Below are 11,536 nucleotides of genomic sequence, written 5' to 3'. Positions count from 1 at the left end.
GAGTCGGGAGGAAGAGGGACGAAGTATCCCGGAATAAGTTGAGGTGGACAAGAGATGGAGAGAGAAAAGGGAAGAAGAGAAAAGAAAGTGCTGTGTGCTCATTATTTGACTGTGCTTTTGTGCTGTGCAGAAAAATAAAAACGTGTTGCCGAACTTGTGCCTGTTTGTCTGTGTCAGGTTTGGGGATTTGGTGTACCCACTGCAGGCCACAGTTGAGTTCTCCACATAATGTAAGTATATCAAGTGAAGGTTGCTTTGTTACATGGGATGCTGCTGTTTTGGTTATGACATTTAGCTACATCTGCAGTGTATACAAGTAGATTCTGTTCATCAGCCAAGTTGAGAAATATTTGTCTTATATTTTACTTTGAGATCTGGTGTTGCAGTTTTCTTTGCTTTACAAATCCTCTTTGCTTTGTGGTTACTGTAAAAGGTGCTATTTAAAATGATTAATTCACTATTAACAATCTCATTATTGTCACTCTAGACTCATCTGTTTCACCAGCAGCATGGCAAGAAATATTTTTGATGTCCTGAAAGAAACTCTAGATGAGTTACGGGAGGAAGAGTTCAAACACTTTAAAGCAAAGTTAGAAGATTTTAAAATAGCAAGAGGTAAACTGGAGAAGGCGGACAAATGTGATACTGTCATCTTAATGACAAATGGGTACAACAGGAACGCCATGCAGATTGCCCTTCAAATCTTAGAGGTTGTCAAGAGGAATGATCTTGTGGAGAAATTAAAGGATGAAATAAGAAAATGTGAGTTTAGAAAATTCTTCAGCTATATTGTGATTTTTAGCCAACAATTCCACCTTCCTACAACATGGATGCCATGCATTACATTATCAGCTGGCTACTTCATCATTTGAAAGAAGACAGTGAGACTCATAAATGACCAGTGTTTATGGTTACTTCAATTCATTTTAATTAAATTTTTTATATAGCATCCACTGTTCTTGCAAAATGTTCTTGCACTTTAATTTATTATAAAATATCGACAAGTTCCACCTCATACTTACATGAAATCTGGGATATACTGTGTCCAAGGAATGCTCCATTTGGCTGTGCTACCCCAGTAACATTTTATTAGGAAGTTAGTTGGTTTTACGTGTTGTAAATTACAAGAATTTACAAAATTTTCTTTCACGTTTGCTTGAGGAAAAATCAAGTAACAATAAATAAAGTTAGTAGCATGGTGGTACAGTGTATACTGTAGGTTGCTGCAGCACAGCTCTAAAGACTAGATTTCAAGTCTAGCCTTGTCACTGCCTGTGTGGAGTTTGTATGTTCTCCCTTTGTCTTTGTAGGTTTTCCTTCCACATCACAGAGACTTTGAAGCAAAGGGAAGTTAACTATGTTCTGATGTCGGTGATTATGCCTTAAGATGAACCAGCACCCCATCATTTCTGCGAGGATAGATTCTGTGTTCCCTACACACCCTGATTAAGAAGACTTGAATATAAATGAATAACTATAATAAATACAGTGAACATTTACAAAATGGTCACACTGTATGCAAAATACCCAATAAAACATACACCACAATTGAAAATACAATATTGACAATAGCATACAGTAATATACGCAATGTAGGATATCTAATCATTTGATTGACTTCTTGTCAGCTACCATCCAGCAGCCCAAGCAAACATTAGACAGTTATAAGTCTGGTCATCAGATATCATTTAATTAAGGAGTCATCCATCTGTGCCAGTATGTTTAAAATAAAACCTGTCCCAAAACCATTGGGGAGAAAAGCAGAAACCATTCCCATCAGGCAGTAGTCCATTGTAAGGCACATTCATGTATGCAGTATAAAAGGAGCACAAGAGAAATGAAAGGGGTTTGGGGTTATTGCTGACCTTGGAATACAGAGTGATGGAGACTTTTGGACTTGCGATTCAGTGAAGCTAAGGAGTGAGTGAATTCATACATTGCAGAGGAATGAAGGATTAGGGATTAAGGTGTAGACAGGGAATAATTAGTCATTCTCTTCCTGATTTAAAGTCTGCAGAAAAGCAAAGAAGCATGTGTACCTACAAAAACTACCATCACAACCTTTATTTCAGTCCTGGTTAAACCTGAACAATGGTCACAGGTTAAACAACACACTGCAAATACTACTTTAGCAATTCATCCATTTTTTAATCTGTTTATCTAGTTGAGGGTAGTGACGAGGAGGTACTTATTGTTGTGATTTAGCAATAGCAAAATGGCAAAAGATAAGGCAAAAAGGTATGCTTAAAAGTTAACGTAATGCTAACAAGACCAGACTGAAATACAGAAATCAGAAATCCAAAAAAAAAGCAATAATGGCCTATAACAAAAAAAAAAAAGAAAAGTACTAACAAGTAATGATGCACACTTTGTTATTATTATCCTCCTTGGTGTCAACCCTGAGCGTGACTCAAATTCTATGCAATTATGGTTTAATCCAAGTTACACTTGGGGTGACGTGTAATTATTTTCTTTACAGTGTTAAGCCTGAATAATTTTCGGGACAGTAATCTGCTACCATCTAGTGAACGAAAAAACAACATGCTGCAAAAAATCATGAATGCTTCTATGTTTTCTGTCACTTTATGGTAATTCTAAGGTAACTTATCGATATTCTTGAGTAGGGTGGAGTCTTCAACAAAAAACACTATGGCAAATAAGAAGCCATAAATGCAGTTTCAAAACAAACTGAAACTTACCACAGCTCAAATTAAGTAATAGTGATGGCAATATTATATTATATTATATTATATTATATTATATTATATTATATTATATTATATTATATCCATCCATCCATTTTCCAAACCGCTGAATCCGAACACAGGGCCATGGGGGTCTGCCGGAGCCAATCCCAGCCAACACAGGGCACAAGGCAGGAACCAATCCTTGGCAGGGTGCCAACCCACCGCAGGACACACACAAACACACCCACACACCAAGCACACACTAGGGCCAATTTAGAATCGCCAATCCCCCTAACCGGCATGTCTTTGGACTGTGGGAGGAAACCGGAGCACCTGGAGAAAACCCCACGCAGACACGGGGAGAACATGCAAACTCCATGCAAGGAGGTCCCGGGAGGCGAACCCGGGTCTCCTAACTGTGAGGCAGTAGTATTATATTATATTATATTATATTATATTATATTATATTATATTATATTATATTATATTATATTATATTATATTATATTACATTATCCATTCATCCATCCATTATCCAACCCGCTATATCCTAACTACAGGGTCATGGGGGTCTGTTGGAGTCAATCCCAGCCAACACAGGGCACAAGGCAGGAAAAAAAACCCCATGCAAGGCGCCAGCCCACTGCAGATATTATATTATATTATATTATATTATATTATATTATATTATATTATATTATATTATAACAGCCAACCCCTTTACCCAAAACGGCAACTACACTACCAAGACTATTTATTGCCTTGGCTAACCTGAAGATTCTCAAGCAAATAACAAGCCTTACTCCTTACAAATAGTCCTTTTTCCCCCAATGATGAAATAACAGGCACCACAAGTCAGAAATGTAAAATCAAGTGCAGATATATTGACAGTGGATAAATCTATATATACACACACAAGGGCCGACAAATAAGACAAATATCTCAAAGACACCAGTAAATGATTATCCTGTATATATATATATTATTTACTGTATATGAACACGCAAATATACAATAATAATATTTACAAAAACCCTCCCTTGCCCCTAAACAATAAATTAATAAACATGGAACACAAACACAGATAAATGATAAAAGGCAGTTGAAATATATGTAATAAATGAGGCCAAAGCTAATAAAGTCCGGCGATAATTGAATATTGGCTGAAGTGATATTTTGCTTCTTCCTGAAATACAAAACGACCTCACAGTGTAAGTCCTTGGCAATGGCTGATAGGAATCCAAACCCCGGGGTCTCTCTGCACTGGTTATCATAATGATGATCCAGATACTGAAAAAGCAAGCAGTGGAACTACACAATGAACGGAAGTGATGAGTTGGAAAATGAATGCGTAAAGCCACTCCATTCTTCTCTCAATCTCCTTTCTTTCTCCTCGCCTTTTTCACTCTCTCTTCCTTGCTCTCTCTTCTTTTCCATTCCTCTTGTTTAAAAACTGAATGTCCGGATGTAATTGGTTGAGTAAACAGGAAATTCCCGTCTTGGGTTTGCGGCCTCCCTTCATCGTCTTTCCCCGTTTGACTTACTGGGACAGCATTTACTTACAAAAACAAAACGCAACTCAGCACAGACACAAAAAAAATACCTTTTATTATATTATATTATATTATATTATATTATATTATGTCATCAGACATTGACACAGATAGTGAAACTGATGCATTTAGCACTGCACAAATGAACTGACGTGATATGCCTGGTGAATTTGGTCACATGAAGTGTCACTGTGGTGTGAAACCGGCTGCATTGCATAAGGGAAAAATGATTGTGATCAAGTGGATGGTTAACACTAGAATCCTTAAAGCCTACAAAAAAACTTCTCATCCCAGGCCACCTTAAATTCCTTTGCACCTTTCCATCAGTATCTTTTGTTTTGTAAATGTGTCGATCAGCACAAGCAGCAAGCAGCCTACTATACCACAGAAAGAGCAAAAAATTCTCCTGGCTCAAGTCTTGTTTATCTGGGTGTGAGGTGCCTGGAGCTGTATTGGGTAAATAATATATTATTATTTGTAATATATGTATTTCATGTGTGTTCTGTGTCTACAACGATCTATGTAAATGTAGGATGACAGGAAATGCGAGAAATGCAAGATGCTAATGGAGAGGTGCGAAGGAATTTAAGGTGGCCTGGGATTACAAGTTTTTTTGTAGGCTTCAGGGATTCTAGTATTAAGAAAAACGTTAGCCCCTTTAAGCACTAAATACAATACAGGTGCTGTCAAATTTCATATCAAGGAAGATGTGGAGGTCACTAAACCTTGCGCTGTTGTAGCCTGCAGTAACACAAGAGGAAGCATTGATCACTCAGATCAGGCTCTGATATTCTACCCTCTGATGAGCAAACAACGAAAAAAATATTTTAAACGTGCAATGAATCACACTTCTGCTGTGTCTGCCTAAAAACATATCATACGAAGGGATGTATACTAAATCTGCATCAGTACAGTAGTGGACACTAAATATACTTTTCTACTGTATTAACGTTACCATACTTGATATTTACATGATTCTATTCTAAGTAATAACATTTTTTATTGTTGACAAAAATTTGATGTTTTTGACTTTGGGACTAAACAAAAAGATAAGGAGGTTAATGACACTTTGAGGGACATAACTCCTCAGCCTGAATATAATGGCTGAGACCCTGGCCTCAGTAGCGACATCATAGTGGCCCCATCTATTAGTGTTCCACTCATAAACTGCAAGGAACATAGTTAAAAATTATAAAATAATAACAAATTATTGAATAAAAAAATTGAATAAAAATTCAAAAACAATACATATGACACAAAAGAACAACATACATAAGCCATGAAATCAACCCTACCTGCACTTATTTAAACTTCATTGACTGTAACGTCAGAACCAACTCTGGATATGCACATTCATCCAATGGTCAATTGGAAATCAACCTAACATGAATGTCTTAGAGATGTGGAGGAAAACAAAAATGCTTAGTGCAAACCATCCAGACATAAGAAGAAAGTACAACCTCTACACAGACAGAGACAAGGCTAGGATTCAAACCAAGTATCAGGGAGCTGCATGGCTTGGTGGAGAAACAAAAAAGAAACTGGTTAAGGATTTTGAATGATGCTTTGACAATAAAGAGCATACATTGAAGGATAATATTATTTTTGATTAACTGACACGCTGACATTTTTCTTCAAATTTATATCTAGGTGATGTGAATGAAAGAGGAAAATCAGAACAAGCCAAGAAACTGATTTATGTCAATCTGAAGACTATTAATTTACTTTCAGATTGTCCTTTCGATGGTGATGAAGGTAAGCTTCCTGAAGACAGTGAATCGTTTTACAAAGACAACATCAATTTAAAATGGGTCATGTGGAATGGGACTCTCCCTCAAGGAGCAGTGGGCATCTATAATTCAAAAAAATCTCGGAAAGACTATGTTTGCAAATATAGAAATCATGCAGGATTTTATACCCCAGACAAGAACTCCTGCTGCTATTATTCCTTGTCAGGGAAAGAAGAGTGGTCCAACAATTTTGATATTTTAGTAAATATAGATGACTTTGAACCTTTAGAATGGAAATGTGATAGTTGGGGTAATGTGCCAGGAAATTCCATTAAAACTAGTGATATTGGTGGTGTCTATGTTGGCAAGACTTCTGATTATTTGGGAAAAGTGGTTCCCCAACACAAAAACTTCTTTTATCCTAATGAAGGCAAAGAATGTTACTGGCCATTTTATGATGTACTTGTAATTAGCCAGAAAAGTTATACTCAGGAAATTGTTGACGTCAACTATAAAACAGAACAATTGAAAGTGGTTAATCAGCCAAGACAAATCTTGGGGTCCACCACAATTGATAATCGTGATGGTCAACCTATGTTTATGCCTCTTCAGATTCAGATAAGCCTTGTTGTAGAGAAGTTTTGGGATATTGGCCACTCTACTGCTGCTGGAGTAGAAACACAAGTAACTGCACTTGTTCCCCATTTTAGTAGGAATCAAATGACCTTAGAAGCTCAAAAGACTTTTCGTTGCAGCAAAGGAACAGTGCTTTTAGAAGATACAACCCATGACATTAACTATAATATTAACATGCCAGCCAGAAACAAATGCACAATAAAAATTGAAGGGGCAATCATGATGGCCAAACTACCATTCACAGCTACACTAAAGCGGAATTATGACAGCTGCTTGAAGCAGACTTCCATTGAAGGTATATACAAAACAGCAAATATTGAAGATTTGACAGCCATTGTAGAAGAATTTGAAGATATTGGGACTGTCTAATAACAGGAAACTAAAAATGGAGGAAGACACATAACTAAATTCTCCACCTCAAAACAACTTTGATTCTGAAGAATGGAATGCAAGTGGTAAAACCTAAGGCTAATATCCAGGAACGTTAAGTGCACAATGATGGTAGTAAAACCTCTATAATGAAATATCGTCATTCAATAATGTGGGCTATTAGTATAGATGAAGCTGTCCGTTCTCCATCTACTGTAGACAGACAACACATTTCAGATGCCTACCCCAAAACTAAAACATTACATCTTGTATCCCAGTTCCTAGAAGGCAGGTACCTCTTCACCTAATGACTATGGACCAGCTGATCTTTCTCGTGCATCATGAAAGTACTGGACTATGTGAGTCATCTTGTGGAAGACCACTTAAACCCTCTGTAGCTTGCCTAATGAACAAAGATTGGAGTGAACATTTGCAATTTTCTGTCTGCTCCATAAGGCTTATTCCCTTCTGGTAAAACTTTAGAGTACTATGAAGATTATATTTTTTGATTTCTCCAGTGCTGTCAATACCATTAAACTATTTCTGTTAAAGTCAGAAACATGCAGGTTGGTGAGCCTATGGTGTTGAAGATTATCTGTCTGTCAGACTGTAGTTTTTGAGCCTCTAATATGGATGTGACTATCACTGGAGCACAAGGACTGGCCCTTTCTCCTTTTCTCTTCACTTTGTACACATTGGACTATAAATATAACACCAGGGGCCTCATGTATAAACGGTGCGTACGCACAGAAATGTTGCGTAAGAACTTTTCCACGTTCAAATTGCAATGTATAAAACCTACACTTGGCGTAAAGCCACGCACTTTTCCACGGTACCTCATGTCTTGTCGTACGCAAGTTCTCTGCTCGGTTTTGCAAACTGGCGGCACCCAGTGTCAAAGCAGTGCTACTGTTCTTGTGTGATTACTCATTATTTTCATGACGCGGCTTTATAAATACACAGAAACTAACCGCATATTGTTTATTAGTGTAATGCATCTGATTGTAATTAACTCGTAACAATATAATGGTCCAGGGAACAGCCATAGTATTCCAAATGCCATAACTGCTTTAGCATTGTTACTCTAACTTCTTCTTCTTCTTCTTCTTTCAGCTCCTCCCGTTAGGAGTTGCCACAGCGGATCATCTTTTTCCATATTTCTCTCACTGCACCACTCGGAGTATTTATATCACTGTATCTGAGTGTGAATCACAGCAGCAGCTGATCGGAAAGAGAATTATCGGTATACAGCTTTAAGCACACGCTGTCTCTGCCACGGCAAAACGTTTCAAAGCCTTTCCTGTACGGACCTCGCGGTTCAAAACAGTTTAATCCCAAGAACTTTAAATGCAGCAAATCAAGTGCTCCTTGTAGAACTGTTTGTACTTATTATTACTTATTATTGCCACTGTAAACTTGCACTATAGTTATAATATCGCACAACCTGAGCCACTTTATAAAGCGCGTATTTACATATGATGACGATATCATTTTTAAGGTGAAATGCAGCAAAATATGTTTGTTAAATTATACAGATAAAACTTTAACTTCATTTAAATAATCTATATTCTTCACTGGGAGTGTCTTTAAGGATAGAATAATTAAACATGTACTACGAAGATATTTCAATGTTCTTTAAACGTTTTGAAGAATCGGCGCTAAGCTTACAGATGGCTTAACATGTATTACAGAGCTGATTGTATGGCGATCGGTTACTTGGGGAAAGAAAAGCACTGACTGCAGTGACGGCTACGCCGATATATATTGAATATAAAACAGAAAGATAAAATAACAACACAGCTAAAAACGCAGCGACAAATTTCGGCAAAAGTTAAATGCTTGTGTCATGAGCACGAGGCGGCTAGTGTCTGCAACATACGTGGCCATCCACCGTGCATAAGATACTTTACTGACATTGGCGGGTGAAGGAGCCAGCCACCGATTCTTCCTCTGCCCAGTGCCACCACAAGCTTAGAGCCGCCTGAGTACTGCTGCAATAAATTATTTCATCGAAGTGAAACATGTTTAATAACGTGCTTTAACTCCTATCATCATGAAAATGACATCACGTATACATCTCAGTATTTTAGTTATTCAGAGAGCTGTAATATCACGAATGTAATGGACTCTGTGTCCAGTTGGAGGAAGAGAGCGGTTTAAGAAACAAGTAGTGATTCACACACATAGAGCACATAGAGAAGATCAAATACAAAACAAAGCATTTAACGTGCTACTTTAATTACGATGTGATTTTAGAAACTGGTTAATTAAACAATTTTAAGATGAATTTTATGATGTTCTACTTTAATGACAAAATAAACTACGTGATTAAAGTGGAAATGTCGAGATTGAAGTGGACATTTCGTGCTTTTTCCCCACCTGTGGCTTTTTTCTCTGTACCCTAATAAGCTTTCATATGACACTCAGACAGTGGGCTACAACTCGGCTTTTCACGGCGACTTTGATATGTGACTTCTTTTTTTATTTCCGGCACTGTGCGATTTTGTGGATGTGAGCTTTCATGTTTCTCCAACACGCTATATCACTCGATCAACTTCCTTTTGTTGATTATACCACGGCTTATTTGAACAAATAGTATGTTTTTCCTTTGCCTCCACTTGGTATTCGCTGAAATTCTTATGTTTCCCCCCGTGCTTTTCCCATTGTCTTTTCACAGAAGGCTGCGCTTAAGGGCGATTTATATTGATTTGCATATTCAAATAGGCGTAATTCTGGGAGGATTTGGGCGTTACATAATGCGTGCACGGCGTTAGTTTTCACGCTGATCGGGATTTATGTAGCAGAAGAACGTGGAAGTTAGATGCACAGATTCCTGCATCTGGATTTTTCTGTGCGTAAGCACATTTCGGCTTTTGTGCTTACGCCATGTTATAGTGCAAGTTCTACGCACGGCGTTATACATGAGGCCCCAGGGGCCTCATGCATAACGCCGTGCGTAGAATTCACACTATAAAATGACGTAAGCACAAAAGCAGAAATGTCCGTACGCACAAAAAAATCCAGATGCATAAATCTGTGCAAATGCCAACTTTCAAGTTCTTGCACTCCATAAATCCTGGTCAGCGTGAAAAGTAACGCAAATGCACGTGCCTGCTGTCACGCCACAACTCCTCCCAGAATCATGCCTCTTTGAATATGCAAATCAATATAAATAGCCCTTAAGCTCAGCCTTCTGTTGTAGCCCACCGTCTGAGTGTCATACAAAAGCTTATTAGGGTACAGAGAAAAAAAAAATAGGCACACAGTGGGAAAAAAGCACGAAATGTTAACTTTAATCTCGAAACTTCCACTTTAATCACATAGTTTATTTTGTCATTAAAGTAGAACATCATAAACTTCATCTTAAAATCGTTTAATTTACTAGTTTCTCAAATCCCATCGTAACTAAAGTAGCACATTAAATGCTTTGTTTTGTATTTGATCTTCTATGTGCTCTATGTGTGTGAATCACTACGTGCTTCCGGGCTTTCTCTTGCTCCAATAGGACACAGAATCCATTACATTCGTAATATTACAGCTGTCTGAATAATTAAAATACTGAGATGTATACGTGATATCATTTTCATGATGGTAAGAGTTAAAGCATGTTATTAAACATGGCGCAGTGATTGTTCCTGCCTCATTCAAGATGCTTGCTTTTCCGTGTGCGACCTTCGATAAAATATTTTATTGCAGCAGTACAGTCTCTTTCAAACATACTAACATCCAATTCCTGTCCTTCCTTTTCTTCATCCAAATACCCAATCACCGCACAATCAGCTCTGTTATAGTTAAGCCACCGATTCTTCAAAACTTTTAAGGAACATTGAAATATCTTCGTAGTACATGTTTAGAAGAATACAGCACGAGGCAGGAACAATCCGTCACTAGCACTGTGGCACTAATTATTTATTACTAACAATATAGATTATTTAAAATGAAGTTAAAGTTTTATCTGTATAATATCATAAACATATTTTGCTGCATTTCATCTTAAAAATGATATCTTCATCATATGTAAATACGTGCTTTATAAAGTGGCTCAGGTTCTGCAATATTATAACTGTATCGCAAGTTTACAGTGAGGTGATTGTAGTAATAAGTACAAAGCGTTCTACAAGGAGCACTTGATTGACTGATTGAGTGTGTTTAAAATTCTTGGGAAGAAACTGTTTCTGAACCACAAGGAAAGGATCTGAAGCGTTTGCCATATGAGAGCAGTTCAATAGGCAGCATGGCTGAGGCAGCATGTGCTTGATGCTGTATCCCGATAATTCTCTTTCCAATCAGCTGCTGAGCTGTGATTCCCCCCTCAGATACAGTGATATAAATACTCAGAGTAGTGCAGTGACAGTAATATGGAAAAAGATGATCAACTGTGGCAACCTCTAATGCAGGGGTAGGCAAATTCATTCCTGGAGGGCCGCAGTGGCTGCAGGTTTTTGTTCCAACCCAGTTGCTTCATAAGAAGCCCTTATTGCTCAAGTAACACTTCTGCTTCACTTTAGTTGTCTTGCTTGTTAAGATTTTGAACCCTTATTGCTTATTTTAGTCTTAAACA

This window comes from Polypterus senegalus, chromosome 13 (assembly GCF_016835505.1).
Source record: "Polypterus senegalus isolate Bchr_013 chromosome 13, ASM1683550v1, whole genome shotgun sequence".
NCBI classification, from domain to species: Eukaryota; Metazoa; Chordata; class Cladistia; order Polypteriformes; family Polypteridae; genus Polypterus; species Polypterus senegalus.
The sequence above is the reverse complement of the archived record's forward strand: the minus strand, read 5'-3'. Positions refer to the sequence as shown.